Below are 16,560 nucleotides of genomic sequence, written 5' to 3' on the forward strand. Positions count from 1 at the left end.
ATGAATCACTTCACACTTTTCCAGGTTGACCTCCATCTGCCACTTCTCAGCCCAGCTCTGCATCCTGACAATATCCCGTTGCAACCTACGACAGCCTTCCACACTATCCACAACTCCAGCAACCTTCGTGTCATCGGCAAACTTGCTAACCCAGCCTTCCACTTCCTCATCCAAGTCATTTATAAAAATCACAAAGTGCAGAGGTCCAAGAACAGATCCTTGTGGAGCACCACTGGTCACTGAGCTCCATGCTGAATACTTTCCAGCTACTACCACCCTCTGAATTCTGTGGGCCAGCCAATCTTGTATCCAGAGAGCCAACTTTCCCTGAATCCCCTGCTTCCTTCCTTTCTGAATCAGCTACCATGGGGAACCTTATCAAAGCCTTTCTAAAATCCATATGCACCACATCCTCTGTTCGTCCTTCATCAATGTGTTTTGTCACATCTTCAAAGAATTCAATAATGCTTGTGAGGCATGACCTGCCCCACACAAAGCCATGCTGAATGTCTCTAATCAAACCATGCTTTTCCAAATAATCATAAATCCTGTCTCTCAGAATCCTCTCCAATAATCTGCCCACTACCGACGGAAGACTGGTAATGTAGCACTGGTAATAATCCTGAGATCACTGCCTTTGAGGCCCTACTTTTCAACTTACTTCCTAGCTCGCTATATTCTGCTTTTAGGACCTCATCCTTTATTTTGTACCTCTGTCGTTCTTTCCAATGTGTACCAGGACCACTGGCCGTTCACCGTCCCCCTTCAGATTGTCCTGTAACCGCTCAGAGCAATCCTTGACCCAGGGCGGCAACATACCATCCTGCAGTCTCTTTTGCGGCCACAGAAACGCCTATCTATTCCCTTTACAATTGAATGCCCTATAACTATTGCATCCCCACAATTATTACTCCTCCCCTGTGCATCAGAGACAACCGTGGTGCAACAAATTGGTCTGTTGCTGCTTTCCCCTGACAGGCCATTCCCCCAATAGTATCCATACCAGTATACCTGTTTTTCAGGGAATCGCCCCAGGAGCTTCCTAAACTGCCTACCTTGTCTTCTTTCTCTGCCTGGTGTGAGAATAAGAAATACTGAAATGTTGTTTCTACAGCTTGTGGAAAATTACCAAGAAGTCATTTCTACACAACATAATGAAATCACTGAACAAGGGAACTGATAAGGGGATGTGAGTAAAGACCTTGAGGCAGTACGGCAGTTAAAAATTGTGCTTATGCAGAGAAAAGAAAAACAGCAAGAGTTAGAACAAAGGATGTAGTGAATGAGTAACTGACAGCTGCAAGTTAAAACACACACAATGGAGAGCCAAATAAGGTAAAACAAAAACAAGAGTTAGGGGCTAGAAAGTTAGAGTAGGGGGAGAAGTAAACAGAGGAGGAGACTGTCGCAACTATAGGATAGGTTAGTGTCCTAATATGATATAACCAATAATGTAAACTAAAGGCGTGGAAAAATGGATTTGTATTGTATAAACATGAACTGAATATGTTGATCGGTGTGCCTGCTTGCAGGACACCCGATCTTGCAAGAACGTTAAATAAACTTACTTCTTCAGAGTTTGACTTGGTGTAAATTATTATGAAGTGGGCTACGTTTCTCACAATTGGGGGCTCGTCCAGGATCTCTTCATCATTGCCGGGACCGCGGCCGACGACAGACGAGAAGACGCGTCCCGTTAATTTAAAAACGGTCTCGTTTCTCTCGTCGGTAGCGGACCCGAGTAATCGACTGAAAACGATCCAAGGGAAGTCACTCTGAACGAGTATTTAGTGCGGCAGGTACACACGTGAAGTCAGGCAACTCCGTGCACGGACCAAGGTAAGAAAAACGACTTTTAAGTATTATCTTGGTGACTTATGGTTAACTGTAGGATAAGACCTTCTAAGTACTAATTGTAAAGTCCTTGAGGAGTGAATTTTACAGTCCTGCAGTATAAGACCCTTCAGCTAGGAGGTGAGTAATGTATGGTATAAGACCCTTCAGTTAGGAGGTGAGTACCGTAAGGTATATGACCCTTCAGTTAGGAGGTGAATACTGTGGGGTATAACACCCTTCAGCTAGGAGGTGAGTACCGTAAGGTATATGACCCTTCAGTTATGAGGTGAATGCTGGTTAACTGTAGGATAAGACCTTCTAAGTACTAATTGTAAAGTCCTTGAGGAGTGAATTTTACAGTCCTGCAGTGCAAGACCCTTCAGCTAGGAGGTGAGTACTGTGTGGTATAAGAACCTTCAGTTAGGAGGTGAGTACCGTAAGGTATAAGACCCTTCAGCGAGGAGGTGAATACCGTAGGGTATAAGACCCTTCAACTAGGAGGTGAGTACCGTAAGGTATAAGGCCCTTCAGTTAGGAGGTGAATACTGTAGACCATGGGAAATAAATCATCTAAACAGGAAGACGATGGGAGACCAGGAAAGTCTGCCGGCAACATCCCTCCAGAAAGTCCATTGGGACGGATGTTGGCGTATTGGGATTTAGAGTCATAAACCAAGGAGAAAACGACCCAAATATGATCGAAGGACAGCAAGAAGGACCACCCCTAAATCCGACGATAATGACGACGATAGAGACAGAGAGTCTCCTAAGACAATGATGCCCTTGAGAGAGGTACCAATAGGAAATAATGAAATTAGATTTGTTAGTGCACCATTAACGTCAGGAGAGGTAAGAGTGTTTAAAAAGGAAATGAAAGTCCTCGTAGAAGACCCCTTAGGATTGGCAGACCAAGTTGATCAATTTCTCGGTCCAAGTATATATACTTGGACGGAATTAATGTCCATTATGAACATATTATTTACGAGTGAGGAAAGGGGAATGATTAGACGGTCTGCAATGAAAATTTGGGAAAGAGAAAACCCTCCCGGGGTAGGGGGAAATCGAACCAGCCGAACAAAAATTCCCTAATCAAGACCCGCAGTGGCAGAACAATAACGTCGGCCATAGGGGCCAGATGAAAGACCGTAGAAATTTGATAGTAAAAGGCATTAGGGAATCTGTCCCGAAATCACAAAATTTAAATAAGGCCTTCGAAGTAAGACAGGAAAAGGATGAGACTCCCTCAAATTTATTACAGAGATTACGGGACACAATGAGGAAATATTCAGGTTTAGATCCAGAAGACCCGGTTGCCCAAGGACTCCTTCGAGTCCATTTTGTAACAAAATCATGGTCAGACATCCAAAAGAAAATTCAAAAGATAGATGGATGTAGTGAAAAACAATTGGACGAACTGCTCAGAGAAGCGCAGAAAGTTTTCATTAATAGAGATGAAGCCAGAGAACAACAGTGAAGCTTAAATGAGATGGTAATTGTACAAGTGTTCAACCCTTTTATGTTGTAAACAAGTATTTGAAGCCCCTGCAAAACTTATGCCTTTACAGAGTTACCGCAGGCCCCTCAAATGGCACAAGCAGGCGACGTATTGAGTGCGACCCCTCTGGGTGTTGAAGGCTGTTTCAAGACAAATAGAGACCATTAAAGGCACCTAGGTGGGATCAAGGGATTGATTTTTAAAAATGTTTTGAAGAATCAAAGGGGGAACTGTGAGAACAGAATTTAGATTTTAGAATTTGTAAGAACAGAATTACATGGGAACATTTAAGATGAAACAATTAATCAATCATGTATTGCTAACAAGCTCGCTTCAGTGCTGCAGGGAGGGACAGCTTATCAGAAATGACTTCATAACTTCAGGGCTGCAGAGGCAACTTGGCCTTGCAGCTGGTACAGCGAGAGAGAGAGACAGAGACATTGTACTTCAACAGCATTCTTCTTATCACCCAGACATGACAATCCTAGGGAAAATTAAAATTGAAAAACATACCGACCAGGCTAATACACGCCCCCTTGTTAGAGGGTTGCTCAGCCTACCCTTCTGATTCGGCAGTTGCTGAGTTTTTTATATTTGCTTTTATATTATACTGTTTAAATGTCACTTGAGTAAATAGATCCACATAATCCTAGTGAATATATATAATCATATATAAGTTGATCAGTAGAGAGAAGGTTATCATAGAATGATAAAAGGGGGGAATGTGGAAGTGAGCAGAAAGGCATGGCACTATGCTTAATGGGAAATATAGCCAAGTTAGGAATAGTAGCTTTGCTGCGCTTTGATTTTAAGTGGCAGAAACCACAATGAAATAGTTAAAAGGGATGGCCAGAGTGTGTGCAAGCTGTGGCAGCCACAGCACTTCAGACCAAGGAAGTCATTTTACCTCGAAGCTATTGCAAGAAATAGTTAGGGGATTGGGAATCCAATGGGACTTCCATACCCCTTGGCACCCTCCCTCTTCGGGGCGGGTGGAAAGAATGAATCAGACCTTAAAGAAACACCTGTCCAAACTGGTACTTGAAACAAGGTTACCCTGGACAAAATGTTTACCTATAGCGATATTCAGAATTCGGACAGCCCCGAGAAAAGATGTGGGACTGTTCCCCTATGAAATGCTATTCGGATTACCCTATATGGGAACCAGGGGCGGGATGCCAACCTCAGAAACTAAAGATTCGTTTCTCAAGAACTATGTACTGGCGCTGTGTTCCTCATTGTCATTCCTCAGGAAGCAAGGCCTGTTAGCACAGGCCCCACTTCTCGAATTTGCAGTACACAAGATCCAACCAGGAGATTGGGTTCTGGTGAAATCGTGGAAAGAGACTAAACTACAACCGAACTGGGAAGGACCATACCAGACTCTCCTGACCACTGAAACAGCCATAAGAACGGCAGAAAGAGGTTGGACCCACTACACAAGAATCAAGGGCCGGTACAACCCCCGGCCGAGGAAGGAACTTGGACAACCGAATTAACAGAAGAACCATTGAAACTAAAGCTAAAAAGACTTTGAGTAACGAACTTTGTTTATATAGCGGCGCGAGCGCGGACATACTGTCTGTAATATTGTGTGCCTTCTCTCTCTCTCTCTCTCTCTCTCTCTTTCTTTTCAAAAGTAGCCAGGAAATAAAATGGGTTGGATGTTTTTGTATGCAGTATTAGTCATCCCAGTAATGGGAAAAATAACAATGTGGGACGGAACTGACGGGGACAACGGTACACAGAAATCCCCAAGAGCCAGGACCCTCAGGTGGTAGAAGTAGACGTATGTTTCCTAATCCCATGTGGGGGCATCCATAACCAAAGAAATTATCATGTGGAGTCCCTCCATTATTATGGGGATGGACTACTAACAGGAGACCCACTCCCACCGATTATATCCATTCACCAGAGCCCCATAAAACCAGGCCCAGATTGTCCAGATAAGGAATGCAACCCTATATATATTTGACAATAAAAAGAACCGAGTAGACAGAAACGACTGGTAGAATATCCATCCAACGCCATCGGAATGGCTTAATAACAGAAGAACGACAAATCAAAACTGCCCACTTCCAATTAGAGAACAAGGTGTTTGGAGTAACAGTTAGAGAAGGGGAAAAGAAAGGTGAATTAAAATGTTGTTTTCAGGTAACAATAGATAAGACTGGTAAACCATCTAACAAACTAAAAGGGAACTCTCATAACGATCCTAACATAGTAAAAATAATAGAGGTAAAAGACTTGAGAAAGACAATTGAGATAGAAAGGTTACGGGGACACAAATGCCTGGGTTGAATGGATAAAATATACTGTAAAAAGTTTGAACAAAAACAATTGCTATGCTTGTGCATCTGGGAGACCGATAGCTCAAGTAGTACCTTTCCCGCTGGGGTGGGAGCGTGACCGAAAGGGCATGGAATGCATGTTCGCCCTATATCAGGATACGACGGCTTGGGGTATTCAAACTTGCATATCCTTGTCATTAATGTTCCCTCCCCTAGAGAAAAAAGATTCAAGGACTCCCCCTTCATTTTTAGCCACCAGTGTGAATCACACATCATGCGTAAGTCGACACGGTGCGGAGCTAACCAGAAATATGGGAGAGTTGAAGTCATGCACAGAGACTGAAGACGTAACTGGAAGAGTCAGGGGAGGGAACTACTCATCATTGAATGTCCCCAGAGCGGATTTATGGTGGTATTGCGGAGGAAAAATCCTGAGACAGACCCTACCCTCCCAGTGGAAGGGGACGTGCGCAATTGTTCAATTTGCAATACCATTCACCTTGGCATTTGAGAAACAAAAGATAATAACGAGGGAAAGGGGTAAAAGGGAAGCGATAGCGAACTCTTTTGACGACCAGGTGTACTTGGATTCCATAGGGATCCCAAGAGGGGTACCTGATGAATTCAAGGCACGAAACCAAATGACAGAATGGATAGTATCAACGGGAGTACAGACATTGAGAAGGCGACTGAAATAATGCTCAGAGGATTTGAGAGGACATATGAGACCCCTCCTCAGTATGTAGAAAACAACAAGGAATAAGTAAAAGAAAAGGGGTAATTGAGAGAATAAGAAATACTGAAATGTTGTTTCTACAGCTTGTGGAAAATTACGAAGAAGTCATTTCTACACAACATAATGAAATCACTGAACAAGGGAACTGATAAGGGGATGTGAGCAAAGACCTTGAGACATTACGGCAGTTATTAATTGTGCTTATGCAGAGAAAAGAAAAACAGCAAGAGTTAGAACAAAGGACGTAGTGAATGAGTAACTGACAGCTGCAAGTTAACACACACACAGGAGGCTTGCAAAAGAATGGAGAGCCAAATAAGGTAAAACAAAAACAAGAGTTAGGGGCTAGAAAGTTAGAGTAGGGGGAGAAGTAAACAGAGGAGGAGACTGTAGCAACCATAGGATAGGTTTGTGTCATAATATGTTATAACCAATAATGTAAACTAAAGGCGTGGACAAGTGGATTTATATTGTATAAACATGAACTGAATATGTTGATCGGTGTGCCTGCTTGTAGGACACCCGATCTTGCAAGAACGTTAAATAAACTTACTTCTTCAGAGTTTGACTTGGTGTAAATTATTATTAAGTGGGCTACGTTTCTCACACCCATTCCCCTCCTGCCCGTGGGGACAGTGCCTGCGGAGTGACCACCTCTCTATACTTGCTCTCCACTATACTCTCCGATTTGTGGATGCCCCACAGTGTCCCCATCTGCCGCTCCAGCTCCAAAACACGGGCTTCCAGGAGCTGCAGCTGGATACGCTTCCTGCAAACATGCTGGGCCCGGGCACTGGAAATGTTTGTGGCTTTTTTTTTCAAAACTCTGGCGCAATGTAAGAGGTCCGACTGCTCTCCTCTCCATTCCTGGAAGGTAAGACACTGAACCACGATCCTCGGGGTCAATTTATAGGCTCCACTCTCAGCGTTCTCCCCACAGGTCTGCTCTGCTCCTCTCCGCTCCTCTCCCAGAAGGTAAGAGCAATGAATACTTTGCGTCTGTCTTCATAAAAGAGGGAGGCAATACGGATATAGTAGTTAAGGAGGAACAGTGTGAAGTATTGGTTGTGATAAACATAGAGAGAGAGGAATTATTAATGGGATTAGCATTCTTGCAAGTTGATACACCACCAGGGTCAGGTAAAATGTATCCTAGGCAGTTGAAAAAAGCAAGCAAGGAAATAGCAGAGGGTCCAACTATCATTTTCCAGTACTCACTGGATACAGATGCGGTGTCAGAAGATTGGAGAATTGCTAACGCTGTTCTCTGTTTATAAATGGAGCGAAGGATAGACCGAATAATTACAGGCAAATCAGTTTAACCACAGTAGTGGGCAAAATATTGGAATCTATACTGAGAAACAGGATAAAATGTCAATTAGATAGGTATCGGTTAATTGAGGATAGTCAGCATGGATTTGTTAAGGGGATCTTGCTTGACCAACATGATCGATTTTTTTGAAGGTAGATGAGGGTAGTGCAGTTGATGTGGTCTACATATATTTTAGTAAGGCTTTTCACATGGAAGACTAGTTAAAAAAATAATAAAATCCCATGGGATACAGGGTAATTGAAACAAGGTGGGTACAAAATTAACTCTGTGGCAGGAAACAAAGTGTAATTCTTGACAGGCATTTTAGCAACTGAACGGATGTAGCCAGTGGCGTTCCGCACTGCTCAGTACTGGTTCCACTGTTTTTGTGGTGTATATGAACGATTTGAACGCGGTGGATATCTTTAGACTGTAGGAAGATAGTGATGGTCCGGTCAGATGGGCAAAAAAGTGGCAAGTGGAATTCAACTTGGAGAAGTGTGAGGTGATGCCCTTGGGGAGGTCAAACAAAGCAAAGGAAGACACGGTTAATGAGAAAATACTGAGAACTGTACAGGAAGTGACGGGCAAGGAGTGAATGTCCACAGATCCCTGAATGTAGCAGGGCAGGTCGGTACGCTGGTTAAGAAGGAAGTTGAATCACTTTTTTTAGTAGCCGATGTATAGAAAACAGTTGCAGGGAGGTTATGCTGGAACTGTATAACTCATTGGTTAGGCCACCACTTGAGTACTGTGGGCGGTTCTGGTCACGTTAATGCAGAAAGGATGTAATCGCACTGGAGAGGGTCGAGAGAGGATTTAGGAGGATGTTGCCAGGAGTGGAGAAATACAGTTATGAAGACAGATTGGATAGGCTTGGGTTGTTCTCCATGGAGCAGAGAAGGCTGCGGGGAGATCTGATTGAAATGCACAGAATTTTGAGGGGTTGGATAGAGTGGAGATGAAAGTTCTATTCACCTCACCAAAAAGGTCAGTGACGCGAGGGCACAGATTTAAAGTGATTTGTAGAAAGATTAAAGCGTAGATGAGGAAAAACTTTTTCACCAAGAAGGTGGTGATGGGCTGGAAATCAGGTGAGGTTTGGGATATGCGCCTAGGTGCGGATTGGGATACAGTTCTCAGTGAAGATTTGGATACAAGTCTCGGTGTGGATTGTGATATGGGTCTTGGTGTGGATTTGGATACAGTTGCCAGTGCAGATTTTGTGACAGGTCTCGGTGTGGATTGTGGTGCCAGACCGATTGTCCATTGGGATACAGGTCTCGGTGTGGATTGGGATAACGTCTCGGTGCAGATTGGCATACAGGGACATATAGGGGCCCTGTTGCTGGTTGGGATACGGGTCTAGGTGTTGATTGGGGTGCCGGGCCCAGTGTACATTGGGATACAGGTCTCTGTGGATTGGGATACGGGTGACTGTGTGGTTTGGGATAGGGATCTTGGTCTAGATCGGGGTATGGTTTTCGGTATGTTTTGGGATAAGTTTCTTGGTGTGCATTGGGATAGGGGTCTTGGTGCTATTTGGGATATGAATGTTGAAGTGGATCGTATAGGGCTCTCGATTGGATTGTGATACGAGTCTCGATGTGGATTGGGATAGGGGTCTCGGTCTGGAGTGGGGAGGGGGTCTCTGTGTGATTTGAGACATGCCTCTCAGTTTGGATTGGGGTATGAGTCTCAGTGTAGATGTGGACACAAGTCTTGGTGCCGACTGGTATGTGAGTCTCGCTGTGGATTTGATATGAGTCGAGGTGTGGCTTGGGAAACGGGTCTTGGTGTAGAGTGAGATGTAGGTCTCGGTGAAATTGGGATATGGGCCTCGGTCTAGATTGGGATACATATCTCCGTGTAGTTTGGGATAGTGGTCTTGGTGTGGATTGAGATACGCGTCTCAGAGTGGGTTGGGATGCAAGTCTTGCTCTTTATTGGGATAGGGGCCTTGGTGCTGATTGATATATGGATCTCGGTGCTCATTGGGATAGGGGTCACAGTGCGGATTGGGCTAGGGTCTCCGTGTGATTTGGGATATGCGTCTCCGTTTGCATGGGAATATGAATATCAGTGTGGATTGGATTATGGGGCTTAGTGCAGATGTAGATATACATCTCTGTGTGGATTTGGATGTGAATCTCGCTTTGGATTGGCGTAGGGGTCTCGCTGTGGAATAGGGCTACACGTCTCAGAGCAGGTTGGGATGCAAGTCTTGCTGTGGATTGGGATAGGAGTCCTAGTGTGGATTGGGATATGAGTCTCGGTGCGCATTGGGATATGGGTCTCGGTGTGAATTGTGATAGGGGTCCGGTTTGTTTTGGGATAGGGGTCTTGGCCTGCAGCTGGGGTAGGGATCTTGTTGTGGATTGGGATACGCGTCTCAGTGCGGATTGGAATACAGTTCTCAGTGCAAATTTGGATACAAGTCTCGATGTGGATTGTGATGCAGGTCTCGGTGAGGATTTGGAGACCGTTCGCAGTGTAAATTTGGTTACAGGTCTCGGTGTGGATTGAGATACAATTCTCGGTGTGGATTTGGATACAGGTGTTGGTGTGATTTGGCATGGGGTCCCGGTGTACATTGGATGCGGGTCTCAGTAGTTTGGTTACGGGTCTTGGTGTGGATTGGCATACGTGTCTCTGTGTGTATTGGGATAGGGGCCTTGGTGCTGATTGATATGCGGTTCTCGGTGCTGATAGGGATAGGGGTCACAGTGTGTATTGGAATAGTGTTCTCTGTGTGATTTGGGATACATGTCACGGTTTGCATGTGGATATAACTCTCTGTGTAGATTGGGATGTGAATCACGGTGTGGATTGGGGTAGGGGTCTTGGTGTCGATTGGGATACGGTTCTCAGCGTGGATTTGGATATAGGTCTCGGTGTGGATTGCGATAGGGGTTTCGGTCTGGATTGGGGTACGGGTCTCTGTGTAGATTGAGATACAGTTCCTGGTCTGGATTAGGATACGGTTCTCAGTGAAGATTTGCATATATTTATAGGCTGCGGATCAATTATAAAGCCTGGCTCAGGTATAAAATTGAAACCGACCCGAATCAGATCCGCCAACAGCCATATCTATCCCGACCCGAGCCGATCCAAATCTGGCACATGTAGTCGGGTCTGGTCGGGTTTGGGTCGGGTAGCCACGTTTTACGTTGAGGGACTGGGTGAAGAGTCATGCCCACGAGTGTGGCTGGGCTTGGCAAAGGAGAGAAGAGCAGTATTTAGGGTCAATGTTCTGACAGAGGCTCAGTATTACGTGTATGCTACACTGTCAGTGTTATTACTGAGGGAGTGCTGAAGTGATGGAAGGTCAGTAAAAAAGGAAGGCTGCACTCTCAGAGAGTCAGGGCATGTTGGACTGCTGCAAAGTCTAAGAGGCAGCATTGAAGGGCTGCACTGTTGCAGAGTCAGGACTAAGGACCTGTCGGTAGCTCTGCCAGAGTGTAAGTAAAGAGCTGCACCATCTGATAGGTGGTCCTCAGTGAATCCTGCACTGTTTAGAGGGGCAGCACTGAGAGAGTACTGCACTGTTGGAGGGTTTGTAAAGAGGGAGCATTGCACCTCCGGTCATGGCAGTAGGGAGAGAGAATAATGTCAGGGGCCAGTGCTGATGGATTGCTGCACTGTCAGAGAGTTCTTACTGAGGGAACGCTGCACTTTCCACTGGAAAGTAATGAGGGTGCACTGCAAGGTCAGAGGGTAAGGAATAAGGGAGAGCTGCACTGTCTGATGAGTAGTCCTCACTGAGAGTTGCGCTGTTCAGAGAGGCAGCACTGAGGGCCTGCTGAACAGTTGTTGGTCAGTAATAACGGAGCATTACACTGCCCGAAGGGACCGCACAGAAGGGCTATGGCACCATCAGGAGGCAGTAATGGTGGATTGCTGCACTGTCAGAGAAAGAATACTGAGGGAGCTGTGCACTGTCAGAGTGTCAGGACTGTGGGAGTGCTGCACTCACAATGGGCAGCACTGAGGGAGTGCTGCACTGTTGGACGGTCAGCATTGATGGTGACTGCAGTGCCAGAGGTGGGTACTGAAGGATCGTTCCACTTTCGGAGGGTTAGTACTGAGGGATTGTTGAAGTATCGAAGGAGTAGTACTGAGAGAAGGCTGCATTTTTGGAGGAGCTTTGCTGAGGGAATGCTGCACCATCAGACTGTTAGTATTGAGTATGTGCGTCACTCTCCGAGGGTCATTGGTGAGGCCCTCGATATGAGATTTTAATCCGTGGTCCCTTCTGACCTCGCTGATGGATCTCATGACAACTTTTGAAAATCTGCAGAAAGATCTATCCAGGTTCCTGGCCAAATTGAGACCTCAACCAATATCACAGAAACAGATTTGCTGGCCAGTTTCCAGCAATTGGAACTGGAGTAACTCTTGCTTTCTCACAAGGCATAACTAGAAATGAACACACAAGAATATATTGTATATTTTGCTTCAGCAAAATTCAGTGTTAGAGTTGAAAGCATTTTGTACAATGAAATCGCAAATATATTTTCCTAACTTTTACTCACAGGACTTTGTGAATCCTATTTATCAGTTGGATTCTTGCTGACACAGCCCTCCCTTATCCCCAGCTCCTGGAGAAATTTCAATCTTGCTGAAGTGAATTTGGGAATATGTTCCTGTGTTTTCTTGCATTGGTAAAGTGACACAGTGAACAAGGGTAACAGATAAAATGTTGACACACAGCCAGACTAGAAACTTAATTGTTAATTTGTTAGTGAAGAGCTCCTGTAAGTGATTTCTTTTTTGAGTTTCACTTTTAATCCAACAGGACTATGAAAAATATGACAGCAAGATACTTGATGTAGGAATTGAGGACAACTTTATGAAATAATAATGAGCCAAAGTCACCAAAATTCCAATAATGAATTTCCAGAGAAACCTGGCAACCCGACCAGAACCCGATCAAACCCAACTGCATGGGTCGGTTTTGGGTCGGGTAGGTCGGGAGTGTATGTTGTGGCCAGAATTCGGGCTCGGATTGGGTCGGCCTGGACTGCACTAGTCAGCTTTGGCAACCTTAGTGCCACTTGTCATGTCCGCTTATGTGAAAACCCCAATATAAATACATATTATGCAGCAAAACTAAAGTGAGACATTTATAAACCAAACTTTTCACTGTTATGATTCAGAAGAAACATCCATTTGTGAGGGAACACATGTTTTGTTTTTCCAGACTGGATTTAATTTGGATTTTTTTGTGAATTGCATTTCTAAACCAATTGTACTTAAAATGACTTTCGAGTATGAAATTCAATAACACAAGTTAGAGGCTACCCTCTCTTCCCAATGGAAACCCAGGAATAGTGTGTAACGTCCATTCATATTTCAGGGAGTGTCGCTCCCAAAATGGTATGAAATACACTGGATAATTTGAGTAGCCGTCATGTGTGTTAACATTGGCCACGAAAGGAATAATAATACCTCGTTTTATACATAACACATGCTTAAGCTATAATTTCCGAAACTGTTTGTGTTAACATTACAAGTAAAGACTTGGAAAAATAGCTGTGGTGCCCAGCCCAGGCCACCCTGGTTGTCAGCATGTTGATGATTTGTCTTAACTTAAAGAAAACACCTCAAGAAACAGATCTACCTGGTTACTGAACGGGGACAACAAATGTGGTCTACCACGGGATTCCATGACAGGATTGTTTATGTAGAAAGTCATGTTGTAGCTCTTTGTGTGCTGTACATCTGGAACGCCGCCACTTTATGATTGAAAGCGAGGGTCATTTACCACATCAATGGATCTTTTGGACAAAATCCATTAGAAATTATGAGATAAGCCAAAACACAGGATCCAACTTATTTAATTCTCATTACTCAGTGAGTGAGAGACTAACTTATACTCAAGTTTGCATTTCTAATATTTGTCAGTTCTGATGAAGGATCACTGACCTGAAACGTTGACTCTGCTTCTCTCGCCACAGATGCTGCCAGACCTACTGAGTATATCCAGAATTTCTTGTTTTTATTGCAGAGAAAATAAAAACTATCTGTGAGCTCAACTAAAAAAAAAGTATATCAAACCACGTACACATAGGCATAGACTGGATGTTAGGTGGTTCTTTTCCCAAGAATGTAGAGCCTCTGGAATACATTGTCAGCTGATGAGATGGGTGCTGATTTTCTCAGCGGTTTCAAGGGGGAGCTCGATCAGTTCCTGACTGTGAGAAACATTACATCATTCAGCGGGTAAGTTTCTTTCTCGGTAACACATGGTCCATGTAATCTCCTGGGCTGCTTTTCGACTGCCAGAGCAGCAGGGCAATGGCGAGGTAATGTACTGATCTCTTTCCCTCACAATTAGCCCAGGGCTTTTATGCTTTTTTGCCATTCCTCGTAGATTCTGATGCGAGTTAGGGAGAGGGAAGAAGTGTTTAGCCATGATGGTCCATCTATCTTTGTGTGGGGTAGACTTGATGGGCCAGCTAGTCTTCCTCCGTCACTTTCATACATCTGTAAGTTAGAAATGTCCCTCTATGTCTACTTAAATTGTAAAGGGGACTGAATGCAACAAATGCTACAAGTACCTCCTTCCTCAATATTGTATACTAATAAGTAAATAGCAGAGGATCTAAAACCGACAAACCCTGTTTGAGCTCTTTTGCAGCACCATGTCTGGGTTTATGAACTGTCTGATAATACAAGAGCAATGTGGCTGCCTCATCCTCACACTTGTTGATTATCTTGTCTTCCTAAGGCACCCTAGTACAGTTTGGAGACTCTGACACAGTGGTACTGATGCAGATTTACTAAGTGGACTAGTATTTGCCGTTCCCACCAGCTGGTGGTATTGCTTTCTTCTGAATCTACATTTTTTTCTGTTTCAATAATGTGTTTGATATTTTCGGGTCAGGTCGGGCATGAAAATAAATTAAAGGACTCGGGCCCAGGTCGGGCATGGGTTGGCTGTTGTCGGGTCGCGCCAAGGTCGGGTTTTAATTTTATAACCAGGCCAGGCTTTACTTTCCAGCTGTCACAGTTACTCTTGCCGATTGTGTATTGATCAGAGATGGCGCATAAACATTCCCAGTCTATCTGATCTCTTTTATTTTATTCTCTCCACGCGACAACTGACGTTCTTCTACTTCTGTTGTTTTGCTTCTGGAAATATTCTTGTTCTTTGCACACTGGGGCAATGCGGACCCTGACATTTAACCATTTCTGACACTCGGGCCACCTTGTGTTGGCCTGATGGTTGGCTCAGAGCTTGTGACGTCAGTTACTCACCGATTTAAATTGAGACTTAAGCAGACAGCATGCCTCCATTGGCTGCCAAAGGCTCTATTCACTTTCGCTATCACCCCTTTGTGCTGAAACGGACAATATGAAATTGGCCTCACAAACGATTCTTTGTTAGCTAGGCTGCTGAAGGTTGTCGGAGTCCCCAATTGTTTTGTGCTAGCACAGACAATATAATATTATTAAACATTACAGATCTACATTATTAAATGTACATACAAGCTACGTGATCAAGGCATACAGATTTTAATACATACAGAACTCATACAACTGAAACAAGATTTTAGGGTTGGTTGTGACTTATATATTTCGTTTAATGCAATAGCATAAAACTGACTCGTTTAACCAATGTGCTGGCATCAGATTAATTAATAATGTAAAGCTAAGTCTAAACACGGAAAAAAATCAGCTAATCTCCATCCAGCCAATTAAAGGAAAATCTGGTGAATTCTATCCAGCAAATTCATTTCAAAAGGTGAACAGTTCCATTGTGTGACGCGAAGACCTCTGGACTTGTGAAACGTGCAATGGTTCGACTGATAGGACTGCTTGTGTTCACAATTCAGGTGATCACAAAGTTCTAAAATGTATTTCCCATAATGGAAAAGCATGTGCCAGACAAATACCTGGGATTAAACATGATTGAACTGTAGAAAACCTTTATTGCCTTATGCCAGTACTGAAGGATTGTCCCGCTAACAGACCGCCCGCTCTGGCAGTGAAATGATACTGGACAACCATCCTTGCTCCAGTAACGAATGTATCCGTTCAAATCACCTATTTTGATCATTCAACAGTTAATTATTCGTCCATAGAATACAGTTTACTAAGCCTTTTCACAATATGCAATGAACAAATACGAAAACAGAATTCAAATTTTACACTGGGAATAAAGCAGATGTCAATTATCTGCATAGAAACACCATACGGAGCAGAGAGTGTGATCGGAGGTTTAACCTGAGAGATCCCGAAAGCAGAGTGAGCGATTGACAACTTGAGACTCTATATAAAGCGATCACTACAGGAATTTCACTAACAGTTTATGGGAGGAGAGTGTGTGATTGAGAGCTGTAGACTTCGTACCGATTTAAAGTCAATGAGGCGTGCAGTGAAACTGTGCTCAGTGTGAATCTCTGTATCTTCAGCTTCCGAGGGAGACACTCTGGTGTCAACATCATTATGGGTTCGAAAGCTGATATTAAATAGCTGTATTAGTTCTCTTATACTTTTTTGGTGTCCCCCGTGAAGCCTTCTTGTGGGTACCTACAGGTCTGCTAACTCCTGGTTTGAGCACCACAGCTCTAAACAAAGTATTTCAGGACAGAACCATTTCAATTGATGTTTCATGTTGGTGGGCTTTTTTTTCTTTTGTCGCGGGAGAGGTCATTGCAGCTTCCACAGAAAGTAATGACTAATTAGCGTGAGTATTTGAGGAAAATAGCCACAATACAGATAAAAGTTTTCCGTATGTCATAAAAAGGAAACTGGCTGAACAATGTCATGCAGGATCCGTTTCTTTCTCCACAGATGATGCCAGACGTGCTGAGTATTTACAACACATTCTGCTTTGAATTTCATATTGGCAGCATCCGTAACATGTTGTTTCTTTTATTTC

Source organism: Heterodontus francisci, chromosome 28 (genome assembly GCF_036365525.1).
Source record: "Heterodontus francisci isolate sHetFra1 chromosome 28, sHetFra1.hap1, whole genome shotgun sequence".
Classification (NCBI taxonomy): Eukaryota; Metazoa; Chordata; class Chondrichthyes; order Heterodontiformes; family Heterodontidae; genus Heterodontus; species Heterodontus francisci.